We start from the raw sequence: 15,016 nt of genomic DNA on the forward strand, positions 1-15,016 counted from the left end.
TTTTTACAAAGATCCCAAAGGCTTAAGAAACCCCAAGAGCTTGTGTCTTTCCCCTATCTCCCCAGGTTTTGCTTTTCTCTAGGATTATGTACATACAGTCTTACAAAAGGAAACTCCTTGCAATGAGAGGAAGAAAACAATTCTCTTGGTGGGTAGCTTGAAGATTCCATTTGGTGACAGAATAGCCTTATTGGGACCACACAATTCTCTATAAGGCTGAGTATGCTGGGTCTTCAGAGAAGAGAGGAAAACTGTGTATGAGACAAACAGATATTTTTTTCTACTCCTGGATGGAGTAGGAAGAAGGGAGAGAACTATAGGCAACGGAGAAACTGAGAGGGGGTTAGAGAAGATAATTCCCAGGGCATATCCTGATGAATTGCAAGTAAATGGATGTTTTTCTAGGGCTGATCAATGGCACTTTCTTAACTACCTTTGTCATGTCTGCTTCTCAACTGGAGAGAAAACGATGAAGTGGAACAGTGAGAACTATTTAAACAGACAACTGGGAGCCAGAGGCTGAGTAAACATTTAGACCTTCCTATTTTTCTAAGGTCTGTTGGAAAAAAAAATCATGAATCTGAATACTAATTTTTTAGACATGCAAAGTTACCATTTAAGCCAAACTCAATGTCTTGTGACAAATTTGCTCCTTTCTGTCTAATATCATTATCTTTGGTTTAAAAAAATAATCAGAAAAATTGTGCTCATTGTTTCAGAAGCTATCAGGAACTTCAAGCCATCATAGAAATTTAGCATTTAAATGTTAGAATTTAAGTCTTTTACCTAATTCCCTACTCATCATGCCTGGTAAAAGGTCATTTAGATTTTGCTTGAAGGCTTTTGATGATGGGGAAGTCACCACCTCATAATAAGGAATCCAGTTGACTTGATCTTTGGGCAGTTCTAACTCTTAGAAAATTCCTTCTTCACTGAGCTGAATTAAGCCTGTACTATCATCACTGATATGTAGCATCATACCAATGTTCCAAATGTCCTACCTAGTGGACATAAACCATAGGTATTCTTTATTTAGCACCATCTATAAGTCAAACACTTACGTGATAGGTGTTGTATATTAATATGTACTTATGATTAATCTTTACAATTCAGGAAGGCAGGAGTATCCTTCCTATTCAATAGGTCGGATTGAGAATTGTATTCATGTTTCAGAGATAATAACAGAAAAACTGGAATATGAACCTTGGTCTATATGATGCCAGAGTTTGAGTGATTGCTACCATGCAACACTGTCTAGCTAAGAATGGTCTACTTTTTTTTTTTTTTGAGACCGAGTCTTGCTCTGTCGTCAGGCTGGAGTGTAGTGGCAGAATCTCGGCTCACTGCAACCTCTGCTTCCCGGGTTCAAGCGATTCTCCTGCCTCAGCCTCCGGAGTGGCTGGGACTACAGGCACATGCCACCATGCCCTGCTGATTTTGTATTTTTAGTAGAGACGGGGTTTCACCATGTTGGCCAGGGTGGTCTTGATCTCCTGACCTCATGATCCACCTGCCTTGGCCTCCCAAGGTGCTGGGATTACATACTTTGTTTTTACCTGAAAGGTTTAAATAATAGAAGATCATGCTGTTTTTCACTGTGCCTACCTTCTGTTCCCTCCTCAGCAAGCAAATAGCATTAGATTCTTTGAATCAAAATCATCTGTTGAATATTTTTATTACAAAGCTCTGTGCCAGCTGCTCTAAACAACATGATTTTTGAGTGGGAATTTGGCTTCTTAATGAATTAACTCACAACCTAGTAGCTACACCAGAAAGTAATACTATTAAGGACTATTTTTGTGGGACAAAGCACAATGGAATATGGATGATGAATAACCAGGTCCATCAAATGCTCTGCCTTTGGAATTATTTTGTTAGTTCATAGTTTTTTCATCTCTTTACAGCTTCAATTTTCACTTTCTTGATGTTGCCTTTCTGCTGGAAATAAGTAGAAACCTAGTCGATAGCTCGATAAATGGTAACATGTTTCTATTTCTTTGTTCTGGTGGGCAACTAGATTTAAACATAAGATTTAGACAAGCTAGCTGGGAAATTTCTATTTATCAGTTGAGTTAGATGTGTATCAAGGCAGATGGTCCTAAAGAGACAGAAGTGGAATTGAGAAGTCTCCATTCTTGAAGAATAGAGTCTGTAGAGGCAATGTGGCCAATGGGGTCTCACTTTTAACCACAGATTTTTAAGTTTTAAAAGTTTGTTTACTCATATTGATATTATACAGCAGGCTCTTGAATAACAAGTGCTAAATAACTGTTATCTGTAGGCCTTGAAGATTTCTGCAACACCAGGCATGGGCTGTTAAATGGAACTTTCATTGTATTCCCCATCTTGTGATGCATAATGGGGTCTTATGTTAGACGAGAGACATTGTAGATGAGTGCACACTACAACATTTATGGGAACAAGAGAGTACATTGATATCATGTTTCATATATATTTATAACTTTGAACTCCTCATGGACTTGTTCTTAGACTTTTGACTAGAAATAAATTCTTCACTATTTAAACAATGTTTTCCCAAACCTTTATGTACCTAGCACCATCCAATTTCTTTTTTATGCCTTGTTATCTCATGGACACAGTGGGAATTGAAAACCAGTGTTTTTAATAAAAAGGTCTTATATTGGTGAACAGGGAATTGAGGACTTGGAAGCTTCTAATTATGTAGCACAGGCAATGAATGCAGGCTGCCTCTGAGTTTACCCTGGTTCCTTCATCCAGCCTGGCAGGCACTGTGGAGGGGCCTTGCACACTGTGTGCTGGGAAGGCATGGTGGGGGGAGAAGAATCTTTTACTGAGAAGGCAAGAATAAAAGGGGTAGAGAGAACTAGGCATGTGATAAAAGCACATAAATCTGTTTAAATATATTCTTAAGATTGCTTTAAAATATTTGGTTCTGGCCTTTCAGAAGAGTCCTGGGGTTTTCAGACTTGAGGCGAAAGGATGATTGTATGAGTCAAGCTGCCTCAGGAATGTTGTTTGTAAATGATAATTTCTTCATTAGTTCTCATTAATTCATTCATTCTGCCAATATTTGCTGAGTGCCAGCCGCTGTCCTAAAGCTGGAGTTCTAGTGATGAACAAGATTGACACAGCCGCAACTCTCATGAAATTCTGGAGACTCTCAGAGGCGTGTGGCCTCTGATCTCACAAGGTAAAAAGAACCCAAATTTCAGATAAAAAGGCATTTATTTTTGGTTAAAAATATTTCCTTTAAGAAACCATCTCCATGTAGTGCAATAATGTCACAGGATTTTAAGACTGAAAGGCTCATGCATTCACGTGATAAATATTTATGAGCTAATATGTTACAAAGCAGTGCCACTGTCTCCGCTAACATTGTTAAAATGGTCAAGACATACAGGTCTGGTGTCCCCCCTTCCCTGAAGGATGGGACTTTACATACCTATGCTGTGGTTCAAGATGTGTTGATTGTGTATTTTGATCTCAGATAGCAATCTCCTCTCACTCCACAGTAATTTCTGAATTCTAAAAAAAGCCTTAATGTAAGCTCCAGGTATTCACAATTTGTTGTGTCTGTCACATGAGATGTCATGGGGTTGTAGCTAATAGGAGAGGAAGAATGAAAGGCAGTGTTCAAGTTTATTTATTCTGTTCTCTCATTTGTAAACAAATTACCTGAACTCAAGAGAGCAGAAGGCACATAGGAGTGACAGAGCCAGTGCCAGGCTGTCCAGTTTTCAGGCAAGTCACCTTTCTAGCTCATCATCTTTCTGTATGGCCATTATGATATTTCTTTGGAATAAAAATTGCTTACCAGGATAAAGGGCAGGTCTTTGTCTCTCTCATTTACCACTGTATCCCCAGTGTCACAATAATGTCTGGTATGTAGCGGATGCTCAATGAATGTTGGTGAAGGAATTAATAAATGAATGCTATAAAGGCTTTTATCAAAAGTAAGTACGACTTAGAGAATATAGTGAAAAGTCAATTAATCCAGCTTTGCCAATAACATACAAAATCAATATGCATGTAGAGTTGGAATTTTTCGTTGGCTTTACTGATCTTTACGATGAGTGTCTTATTAGTCATCTGAATCGCTTTCTGCTGCCTGAATTTCTAGAATAAAACAGCAGGGAGGAGGGTTCCATGGTGTAATGGTTAGCACTCTGGACTCTGAATCCAGCGATCCGAGTTCAAATCTCGGTGGAACCTTTCATATTGGCTGGGTGCTGTGGGAGGCCAAGGTGGGCAGATCACGTGAGGCCATGAGTTCAAACTCAGCCTGGCCAACATGGTAAAACTAAAAATACAAAAATTCAAAATTAGCCGGCATGGTAGCAGGCGCCTATAATCCTAGCTACTTGGGAGGCAGAGGCTGCCATGAGCTTTGCCACTGAACTCCAGCCTGGGTGACAGAAGGAGATTCTGTCTCAGAAAAAAAAAAAAAAGGTCCACAAAATCAGAAATTATTCTTTCATCCAACAGACAGTTGGTCATATACAGAGATTGCAAAGGAATTCCTTACAGATTCTTATTTTTAAAATAACACTAGTTAGAGAGGAGAGGTCATAGGATGGTTTAATTCATGCCATGTACCCTGACCCACAGACACTTGTCACAATGTGTCTGTGTCACAATGTGTCACTGACACATTAGTAAGTGCAGTGATGGGCTGTATAATGAGGTTTCAGCCAATGATGAACAGCATGTGTGGTGGTGGTGCCCTAAGATTATAATACCATATTTTTACTGTACCTTTTGTATGCTTAGATACACAAATATTTACCATGGTATTTCAGTTGCCTACAGTATTCATACAGCGCTATGATGTACAGAGTTGTAGCCTAGGAGCCATAAGCTATACCATGTAGCTTAGGTGTGTAGCACAGATGGCTGTGCCATCTAGGTTTGTGTAATGTTTCCACAGCAATGAAATCACGTAATGACACATTTCTGAGAATGTATCCCTACTGTTAAATGGTGTATGACTGTAAACGACATCCCAGAATGGAGAAGGTTGCTTACGTAAAGAAGATTGCTGTTTAGCTAGAAGATGCAGTTGATAAATACAACAGTTATTTGAGAAAAGAGAAAGGGCTCAGTTTCTTTGGGATACTATGCTGGCAGTTAAATAATCTGTTTTTAATTTTGTCTCTCTAATCTAATGACCCAAAATGAATTATTTCTTGGCATATGCACTGAAGAGAAAGGTTCCAGCTTGTCCTATGTACCACAGACTATTCCAAGTTTATTTCACCACCATTCACAGTGTCCAAAGAATGTTTGGGGTTATGAATGGAATCAGTTAAAGAATAGCCTATTATTTATGCACCTAAGTTAGCTGAAAGTAGACACCATAAAACATATTTTGGAAATGAAATATGTTTTTCCCTATCAAAGTTATCTAATAAGGTACAATTATACCCAAAGGCGGTAGGATTTGATTTTTATAAATGACAACATAGCAGGGACCCATGTTCAAGCAGTTTGGACTTGATGTAAGTCAGCTGTCTAGATAATTAAATGATGCAAGTTCTGATTCTAGGCAAATCATTACCTGATTTAGTAACCTTCTGTGCTCCTTTGCCTGACTTAAGAGTTAGGAGACAGTATATTTTGTCTCTTTTCTGCCAATAACATTCTGTATGACCTTGGAGAAGCCACTTAGATACTCCATGTCTTAGTTCACTTATTTATAAAATGGAAATAATAACCACACCAAGGCCACTTATTACAGGTTGAATTGTATCCTCCAAAAATATGTCGAAACCCCAACCCCAGGAACTATGAATGTGACCTTATTTGGAAATAAGGTCTCTGCAGAGGTAATGAAGTTAAGATGAGGTCATTAGAGTGGACCCTAATCCAATTTGACTGGTTTCCTTATAAGAAGAGGGAAATTTGACCATGGAAAACATACAGAGAGAACTCCATAAGGCAACAGGTGAGAGATTGCAGGGATGCAGCTGTACACCAAAGGATGGGGGCACCGACGGCACCAGAACAGCTGGGAAGAGCTGGTGTAATGGATGCTACCTGGAGTCTCAGGAAGGATGGGAAGGTTGGTACTCAGAGTCTCGGGGGGAGCATGGCCCTGCTGACACCTTGATTTTGGACTTCTGGCTTCCAGAACTGTAGGAATATAAATTTGTGTTGTTTTAAGCTACTGTATTTGTGGTAATTTGTTACAACTGCCTTAGGATTTGATTTTTATAAATGATAAATAGGATTTTATTTTATCCAATCAAATATAATAAATTCCCTAACTAATAAACTAATAAATTGCCTAACTCACAGGGTAGTATGAAACTAATAAATTGCCTAAATCATAGGGTGGTATGATATGATATTAATACTATATGTAAAAATATTTCTACATCTATTAGAACAGGATAAATTGCTGTAGCAATATATAGATCACTTTATCTTTCTTAACCCCAAGAGATATCCAAAAGGAACTTCTGTAAAGCAGACAGTGTTAGGGAAAAGCCAAATTAAGAACTCTGTTAGAAATGCTTTTTATGATTAAAAGAAGATTTTGTTAACAAGATTTTAGCCTTGACAAATTATCTCTAGTAGAACCCTGAAAATACAGCATTTCACTAACATGTTGGAACAACCATTTTCTGCCTTCTTTGATTTTTATATGTTTAAACCATTTCTTTCCCTGAGTATATGAGTTTTCTTCAAGGAAACTTGAGTGCCTTATTCATTACACTTAGAGTGTTGGCTTTGCCACAGGCTACACAACAATCAGAAAATAAAAACGTAGTAAAACTTTTAAAAAATTTTATGATCCTTAACCACAAAAATCCCCTCCATAGGTCTGATTCTCCATTAGACACCCTCAAACAAACCACGGTAATGAAATTCTATCACAGTGTAGTCATTGCACAATTATCTCTGTTAACCTAAAAGAATCATTAGTCCGAAAAACACATTCAGCATTTAAAAAATTATGTTGAGCTTTAGAAAGTATTGTGGCATATTGCCCCCTCTATATACACATATGAAAGGAGTGACTATTGTTTTATATGTATATATACACACAAACATATACACAAATGTATATAATAATAATTATAGATAATTCTTATTAGTTCCTTTTTATTTTTCAGAATTTTCTTCTACTTCTATTGGTCTAATCAGGAGAGAGTTAAATGTATCAGACTGAAAACTGGAGAAACTTTGGAGGTTATCAGGTTTAAATCCCCTCATTTTAGAGATAAGGGAAGCAGAGCATAGCTTTTCAGTGACCTGTTGAAGGTTGCACAGGGATTTGGTGACAGAATAGATTTCCAGTTGCCTGACTTTCAGTCCAGCGCTCTTTCTTCTCTAAAACCATAGTGGTCATACAGACTTGTATTAGTTCTTGGAACTCTCACTAGCTCTGTGACCTTGGATGAGACTCTCAAATTCTCTAAACATGCCTTTACTTGTTTGTAAAATGAGATTAAAAAACCAGGCTGGTAAAAGCTGGAGTACAACCAAAACAAAAATATGCAGGCCACACAGTATTACCCAAGCTGAAAAAAGTTCAGCTTCCCATTATCCCATCCCCACACTACATCAATGACTGCTTGTCTCTCTGTCTCAGCTCAGTCATCAGTTTCTGGGGCATTTCTTCATTGACCCTTGGGGACTTGCACAGGATCCTTCTTTCTGAGCTTGTAGTCCCTGGGGCTCTACCTAGTGTATATGTACCACGTTGCTGTAGTCCAGTTGCCAGGTTATTGAGCTGTAGGTACTTGATAGCAGAAACTATTTATACTCATTATTATGCCTTGTCATTTAAGACAGTACTTAACAAATAAGAATTGCTCAATGAATGATCAATCGATAAATAACAAATACTAGGGGTAGATATATTGAAAATAGGTCTGTATTCTCGTGGAAGGAATTCCATAACTGCTACCAGTGTAAAGGTTGGATGAGCTCTCACACATTGTATGGATCACTTTTCCAAATGATTTTTTTTTAACCTTTGTAATTATATTTTGCTTGGGGTACTGATAAAATAAATTTCCTTGTAGTGCTTGAGCACATACTGACTAAAAGTGGAGAAAAGATAGCTAGTTTAGAGCAATCATAGTTTCCCTGCAGAAAATTCAGTTTAGAATCATGTCCTTGCTGAGTATAAGCTATGGAATACTGTTATTTGTAAATAAACTGAAGATGCATGAAGTGTGAGAAGTGGTTGTAGAAGAGGTGAAAGAGTTCCAAGATTGTTGTCAAATTTCCTGGGCCTGAGTCTGTGTTTCAGTGTCCTATTAATAATGCAGGATAACAAAGTCCACCTCAAAATTTTTGAGGAGAATCAATAAGAAAATGTTCATGAGCACGCCTATGAATGGGAGGAAGTATAATTATTAGTTTGATTAGACAACTGGAGAATAACCATGAGGTCCTCTGCTTGCTTTAGTATCCAGGACCAGAAAATTAAGAAAATTGGCCATTTAATCTTATTAAAAAGGCTTGGAATCTGTTGACAATATGCTAGGGTTTGCTCGGCCATTGATGCTCAGTGACTCTGTGGGAATGCTCCAGGCAGAACTTGGCATGGACAGACGTTAACTGCTAGAACATCTGATGCTAACAGTAGAGATCTGAATACATAGTAGCACTCTTCCTTTGATCCTAGAGTTCTGTTCTAACATGTATTTCAGAGGATTAAAGCCTGAAAATTTCAAATTATTTCTTTCCAATGGACCTCTTATCTGCATGGTTCCTGAAACGTGAGTTTACGTCTACCCCAGGATACATGGAGTTGAAGGTCATAATGCCAATCACACTTGCCTGAGAAATTCAGGTAAACTGTATTGTTGTGCATACAGTTCTTCTGAGGGAACAATACATCAAGCCAGGTCCCATGGACTGCTCTATGAAAGGTCCCATACCAGTGGGCTGAGGCAATGGTTTCTAGAGGCAACAAATATCTCCAGCTATTACTAAAACATATTCTGAGAATGATACCATTTAGTCAATCTCACGATTATCAAGACAGAATCTCCTCTATCATACCCATCTTGTCTTCCAAGAACACACGAGACCTTCGGACTTATTTTTTCCTTCAAGTATTCTTTAGTTTAACCCATTGTAGACAAGTAGTTTACGGATTGGTTAGAAGAGACACAGCCACTACCACTAACATGCACACCTGGTATAAAATTCTTTATTTCTTTATTATTTGTTTTAAGACGGAGTCTCGCTCTGTCTCCCAGGCTGGAGTGTAGTGGCGTGATCTCAGCTCACTGCAAGCTCCGCCTCCCGGGTTCACGCCATTCTCCTGCCTCAGCCTCCCGAGTAGCTGGTACTATAGGCGCCCGCTACCACGCCGGCTAATTTTTTGTGTTTTTAGTAGAGACGGGGTTTCACCGTGTTAGCCAGGATGGTCTCAATCTCCTGACCTCGTGATCCGCCTGCCTCGGCCTCCCAAGGTGCTGGGATTACAGGCGTGAGCCACCGCGCCCGGCCACCTGGTATAAAATTCTAAGGATACTTGGCATATTTAGCCAAAGATACAGAACTTCCCGTAAGTGAGGAGGGTGCACGGGTACACCATGTAGGATCAGATGCAATGTCCCCTTAGACAAAGGGTCTTCTTTTGTCTCCAGATGCCATAGCTGCTGACATTCTCTAAATAGGTGAGATCCCATCAGAATTGAGAAAAAAGTCGAATTCGTGCTAGGCTACTGCCCTTTTATGTTCGGGCTTAAATTTTCAATTCCTTAATTCTGGGAGAACTTATGTTAATCATCTATGCCTTCCACTTAAAGGAATATTTACAAAACTATGTCCTTCTGATTCTCAAACCAAATACATCATCAACAAATCCACATCCTCATCTAGGCAACAAGAACAGATTAAGTATTCCTTGAATAAACATGTACATTTTCAGCTTCTCTGTGTCCTAGAAATCTTACATCCTTTATACCTGTTGAAAAATATTTTTTGGTGGAACTTGTAACGATAGCATCGAGTATAATTTTCCCATAAGTAGAATTATAGGGGTGACTATGTTACTTTGCTCTCTCCAGAATGATACCTTGGAGAGGGTTCAAAAATCCCATCCCTCGGCAGTTACGGTATCTCCCAGCCATGGGCATAGAGGATGGGAGATGCTGCAAGTTGTGAAGAAATCATTCTACTTAGTCTACTGCTGACACTTGCTCTTTTGGTTTATAATGCACAAAAGAGGATTTTCTTTGTTATCTCCCTAGAGCTCTCTCTCATTTTTTAGAGAATGCGAAAGTTCAAGGAAGGTTTTTAATATTTTAATACTATTTGTTTAATACATTTTCACCCTTTTTGCAGAAGGTTCATAGAATAGGACGTATAGATGGCCTCATCTCTTTGTTTTTAATTTTTAGATAAAACCAGGTAGATTTCCAATATAATGACTGTTTAAAAATCTCCCTCTCCATGTATTTTATCAACTTTATATAAAGACATTTGTCTTTTATATTACAGATGAGACATTATAGATTTCCGCAATTTTTTTAATGTTACATGGGATTTAGTCATTTCAATTATGACTTAATATTTGAGTAATGCCACTACTCTCCAGATCTTCTATAATTACAATTCAATTTGTCAGAATTTACTTAATAGCCATGTGCCTAAGCATAAGGGAAACACTTGGTCTGTTTAGCAAACCTTCTGTCAGAGCAGAAATACAAGAAGATTGTAGCTGGTGATTACTGTTTTAGTGTGGGTAGGGTGTGCCATATGATGCAAGATGACTCCTGCCAACTAAGTCAGCAAAGGCTTTTGTTTAGCAGAATTCTGTTTAATAAAAGAAAGAGTTTTGATAAATAGTCTTGTCTCAGATGGATTAAACTATTGATTTACCAATACTGTTCCTATCTTGACCCAAGGGGACACAGTGGATGCCACTTAGAATATTACAAACCCTCTGCCATATGCATGTTGTCTAGCCCATGCTTCAACCCTATCACCTTTCAGCAGATTGCTTTAGACAAGAGATCTCATGGGCAAGGAATCTGCAATGCATATAAGCTTACTTGCTGATTTAATACAAGAGAGTCCTAGACATTGACCTTGTCTTGAGTTATTCTAACTTGGCAGGGCTGTAACACTGCAAAGACCTGCAAATCCCTTTTTAACAAGGCTACCTGAACCAAATGGCACTGATCCAAATACATGAAAATTTAAAGATGTCCAGGAGATCAATAGATTACAGTATTAAAGAGTAGGAAGACTGACACTGCACTTAACTCAGGTCTACTTGTTTATCCAGTCAAGGATTCTGTCTTCAAGCATAATAGCTGCTCTGTTATCACTTTATAAATTGCTGTGCATATCATTTCAGTAATGAACTGAGAGAAGGCATTCTGTTTGAAGATGTTAAAGATACGAAATGCCTCACTAATATCCCCAGATGTTCAATTATTTGAAGGAAATTATTTAATCTCTAAGCAGGTTGTATTTTTAATTTTCCCAAAAACAGCAGGTAGGATGGATATTATAATGTCGATAGAGCCCAAGGCCTTTGAAGCACCCAAAGGCATTGTAGGCCAACCAAAGTGGTTCTCAAGGTAAGAGGCAGTCCAAGAATGGGACGCAGGTGCTTACAATTCTGCTTACAATTCCTTTCTTTCATCATAAAAAATATTCTATAATTTTTCAGGGTGAGAGAGAAATTGGAATACCTATTAACTTGGCACTAAGTAAATCTAAGTTGGCAAGATTTATAGTGTGCCCAGTGCAGAAAAGTTCATATGTGTGCATTATATACCGTGTCTAAAACGGCAGCCTAACACACTGCTACTCTAACGACAATATATTTTGCACAAATGCTCTGTGAGTTTTGTATGGAGAGTTTTCCCTTGGTGATGTGTTTCTAACACATCTCCATTATGATGTGCTGAAAATATCAGTTGTCAAAACCATGGTAAAGGAAGCTCGCAAGTATACGTATATACATATATTTGCTTCTACAGCAAGGCATCTAAACTTAAATATTTATATAATATTTTATTATATAAAGTTTTCTTCAGGTTCCCAGTATAGTCTAGGTTTAACATTCCTAGTGAAAAGCAAAAAATAAAATAAAATTAATGGGTACAAATAAAGGGCTGGAGACTGGCAAAAGCAATATTACTAGAAGAGAAGGCCTGGGTCCTAGTGGTAAGCACCCTATTAATATTATGTGTGCTCTGGGAAGTGTCTTTCTTTAGCAGAGCTTCAGTTTCCACATTGTAACATGATCAAATTTGAATAGGTGATTTTTAAAGTTTATATTTAGTCTAATTTCTATAATAACTATGGTTAAACCAGAACAAAAGTGTAGACAAACTTTTAACATTACAATTCTGTACCTACATGCTGTTCATCCACTTGGTCCATGAAGTTCTCAGCTTTAAATGTGTCCCTGTTATTACAAAGACAGATAAAGGACTTTTCTGTGAAAAGATGTTTGGGGAGGTATTGATGGTTGAGGGCAAATGAAGAAGGGAATGTGCTTTCATTTTGGGTTGGCAGGCACCCCACCAAAAATGAAATAAAGGTGTAATGGGTTCATTGAATAAGATGGGCTCTGTAGAGCACAAGCATAAAACAAGGCAATGTCATTTTCCCTTCAAAGTGTGTCTTCAGTCTCTTTTAGTACTCTCTCTGTGGATTAGTTCTTTTTCTGCCCCTGGATGAAACTTAGGCTGATTTTACTTCTCCAATGATAAACAAACGGTCTCTTGTTTGGGGATTAAAACTTTAGTCTGATCCAATAATCACACAACTCCAGTCCATTGCAGAATATTAATCAAGACTTCAAATGTGTATCCAGGTAAATCTTCTTTCTCCCGTCTTGGGCCTGGCCCAGTCATGGAATCCTAGAGTCCAGAGAAAGGTCAGTGTTGTTTCTTCAATCCTTCCTGATTTTGGTTTCTGACCCATCTCGCTTTGGAGAGGATGATGAGGGAATCAATAGGGAAACAGCAGAGTCTTATCTACTTGGTTACTGCTGCCATCTGTCCTCGGTGCCAGCTACAACTGGGCCGATGTCCAAAAGTGAACCTATCTTTTGGTGAGATTTTATGGGTTTCCAGAGGATCCACTACTGAGATTTATGACTGCAGTTCCCTGAATTTGGTAAATGCTTCTCTTTCAGCTGGTCAGAAATGTCTTCTACCTCAGCTTCTGTGCTCCTTGCAATTCATTTTTTTTTTTTTTTGGAGAGTTAGAAACAAGGTTTATTGAATGGAGAAGGAGATGGGGTGAGGTTTTGAACTGAGCTTAGGGTTAGACAAGAGAGGAGTAACTGAATATGCCCCTTACTTTTTAAGCTTCCAAGCCTGGAGGAGGCCTGAACTAAAAGACAGGAGCAGTTTTACATTGGATAAGAGTTTATAGTTTTGAGAATCACCCTGGGTGAGACTAAGATATTTAGATTGGACAAATTCTTAATGCCCAAACTAAGATACAAGTTGTTTATTATCTTGATGTAATTGTTAAGTAGTGTGACCTATTTTTCATTTTGCTTTGAGACAAAAAAAAGGAGTTGCATCTTGCATCCTATTTTAACTGTAAAATAATTACACCACATAGTTAAGATTAAGGTTCTTAAAATATAACTTGAAGTTTGAACACCATCTCTCCTGTGTCATTAATTAAATATCACCATCAATAATGCAATCACTGTTTCTGTAGACTAAGCAACTTTTTGTGCTTTCTACTTTGGGCTAAGATTATTTCTCTGTGAATCCCCAGTGGTGACTGAAAAAGATGAAGAGAAATCTTAGGAGATATAAATGTGTAAGAAACATTTTGAAGATAGATTGGTTCATCCAGGAGTCTGGCACTATAGCTTCTTTATCTCCGTGTCATCTGCTATGATGACTTGGAAATGAGCAGCTGCAATGAGACAGCACATTGTCTGAATGCATTGGAAAGGGAACATCTCTAATAATAATGCTAGCACTAATGAGCTTCACATTAATTAATGATAGTGACAGTAGTTGAATCTTATTCAAATAACATGAACACAAATAAAAACATGCCCGGGCTTGCTTGTCACACTGCTGCACTGAATGCTACAGTCTGTTAAATAGTTGGGCAACAGCCAAATACCTGGAGTGCATCACAGAATACTACCTGATAATTCTTCAGTCAGTTTCTGTATAAATGAAAACTATTCTTTTATGGCCTTAGATACAAGAAGTGAAGTACAGGCTAAACATCTATATTTGTAGGAGAAAAGCTTCTCCTATATTTTCCATGTAACTGTAAAGTTTCCATTACTGGGGGTTTTTACTGACCCCATTTTACCAACAGTGGTGTCCTGAGATTATGTCCGTAGGCTTATCTCAGAAGGCTAGTGAATTGCTTCCAGAATAATCTTAGAGAGCAGGGTAGGTCCCTCAACAGACCATTGTAAAGTTCTGAGAATATGACTTCTGTGTTCCCCTGTAGACACCTGGATTTTGCTTAGACATGTTGTGCTAGTGTATCAACATGTGCAAATGTCCTGTGGTTGCAACTTTACATATGCTGAGTTTTGCACGGTTCTTCCTAGTGGGTGGAACTCAGTGGGTAGAATTTTAGCATCTAGCTATATATTTTTCCTTTTTGGTACATGTTCCCTCAAACTGGAGTATTTTGACTCGGCATTGCCAGAGAATTTCATGAATCCCTGTAGGCTAAGGTTTCTTAGAGCAAGGTTTCTCAATCTCAACACTATTGAAATTTGCATGGGATAATTGTTGTGGGGAGCGTCCTGTGCCCTCTAGGGTGGTTTGGAGCATCCCTCTCCTCCACCTATTAGATGCCAGTAGAAAACCTAGCCCAATTGTGACAACTAACAATATCTCTAGATATTGCCAAATATCCTCTGGGAGGGGAGCAAAATTATTCCATACCCCCATTTCGGACCACTGCCCTTAGAGGGAGGGTCTTCTTTCTTATTCAAGGACTTCCAAAGAATATTAACAGAGCACCTATGATTCACATTTGTTAGCAAACCTGAAAATACCTTAAAAGGCCCTTGCCAGAGTCACCTTTTAAACTGCAAAATGTG

General features: G+C 38.3%; 1 non-coding gene across 1 annotated transcript; it reads left to right on the top strand.

Moving 5' to 3' along the window:
- Nucleotides 1–4,122: 4,122 nt before the first annotated feature.
- TRNAQ-CUG (transfer RNA glutamine (anticodon CUG)) lies at nt 4,123–4,194 on the top strand. The gene has a single exon. It is a non-coding gene; the product is annotated as a tRNA-Gln (tRNA).
- Nucleotides 4,195–15,016: the final 10,822 nt, after the last annotated feature.

This window comes from Pan troglodytes, chromosome 5 (assembly GCF_028858775.2).
Source record: "Pan troglodytes isolate AG18354 chromosome 5, NHGRI_mPanTro3-v2.0_pri, whole genome shotgun sequence".
Classification (NCBI taxonomy): Eukaryota; Metazoa; Chordata; class Mammalia; order Primates; family Hominidae; genus Pan; species Pan troglodytes.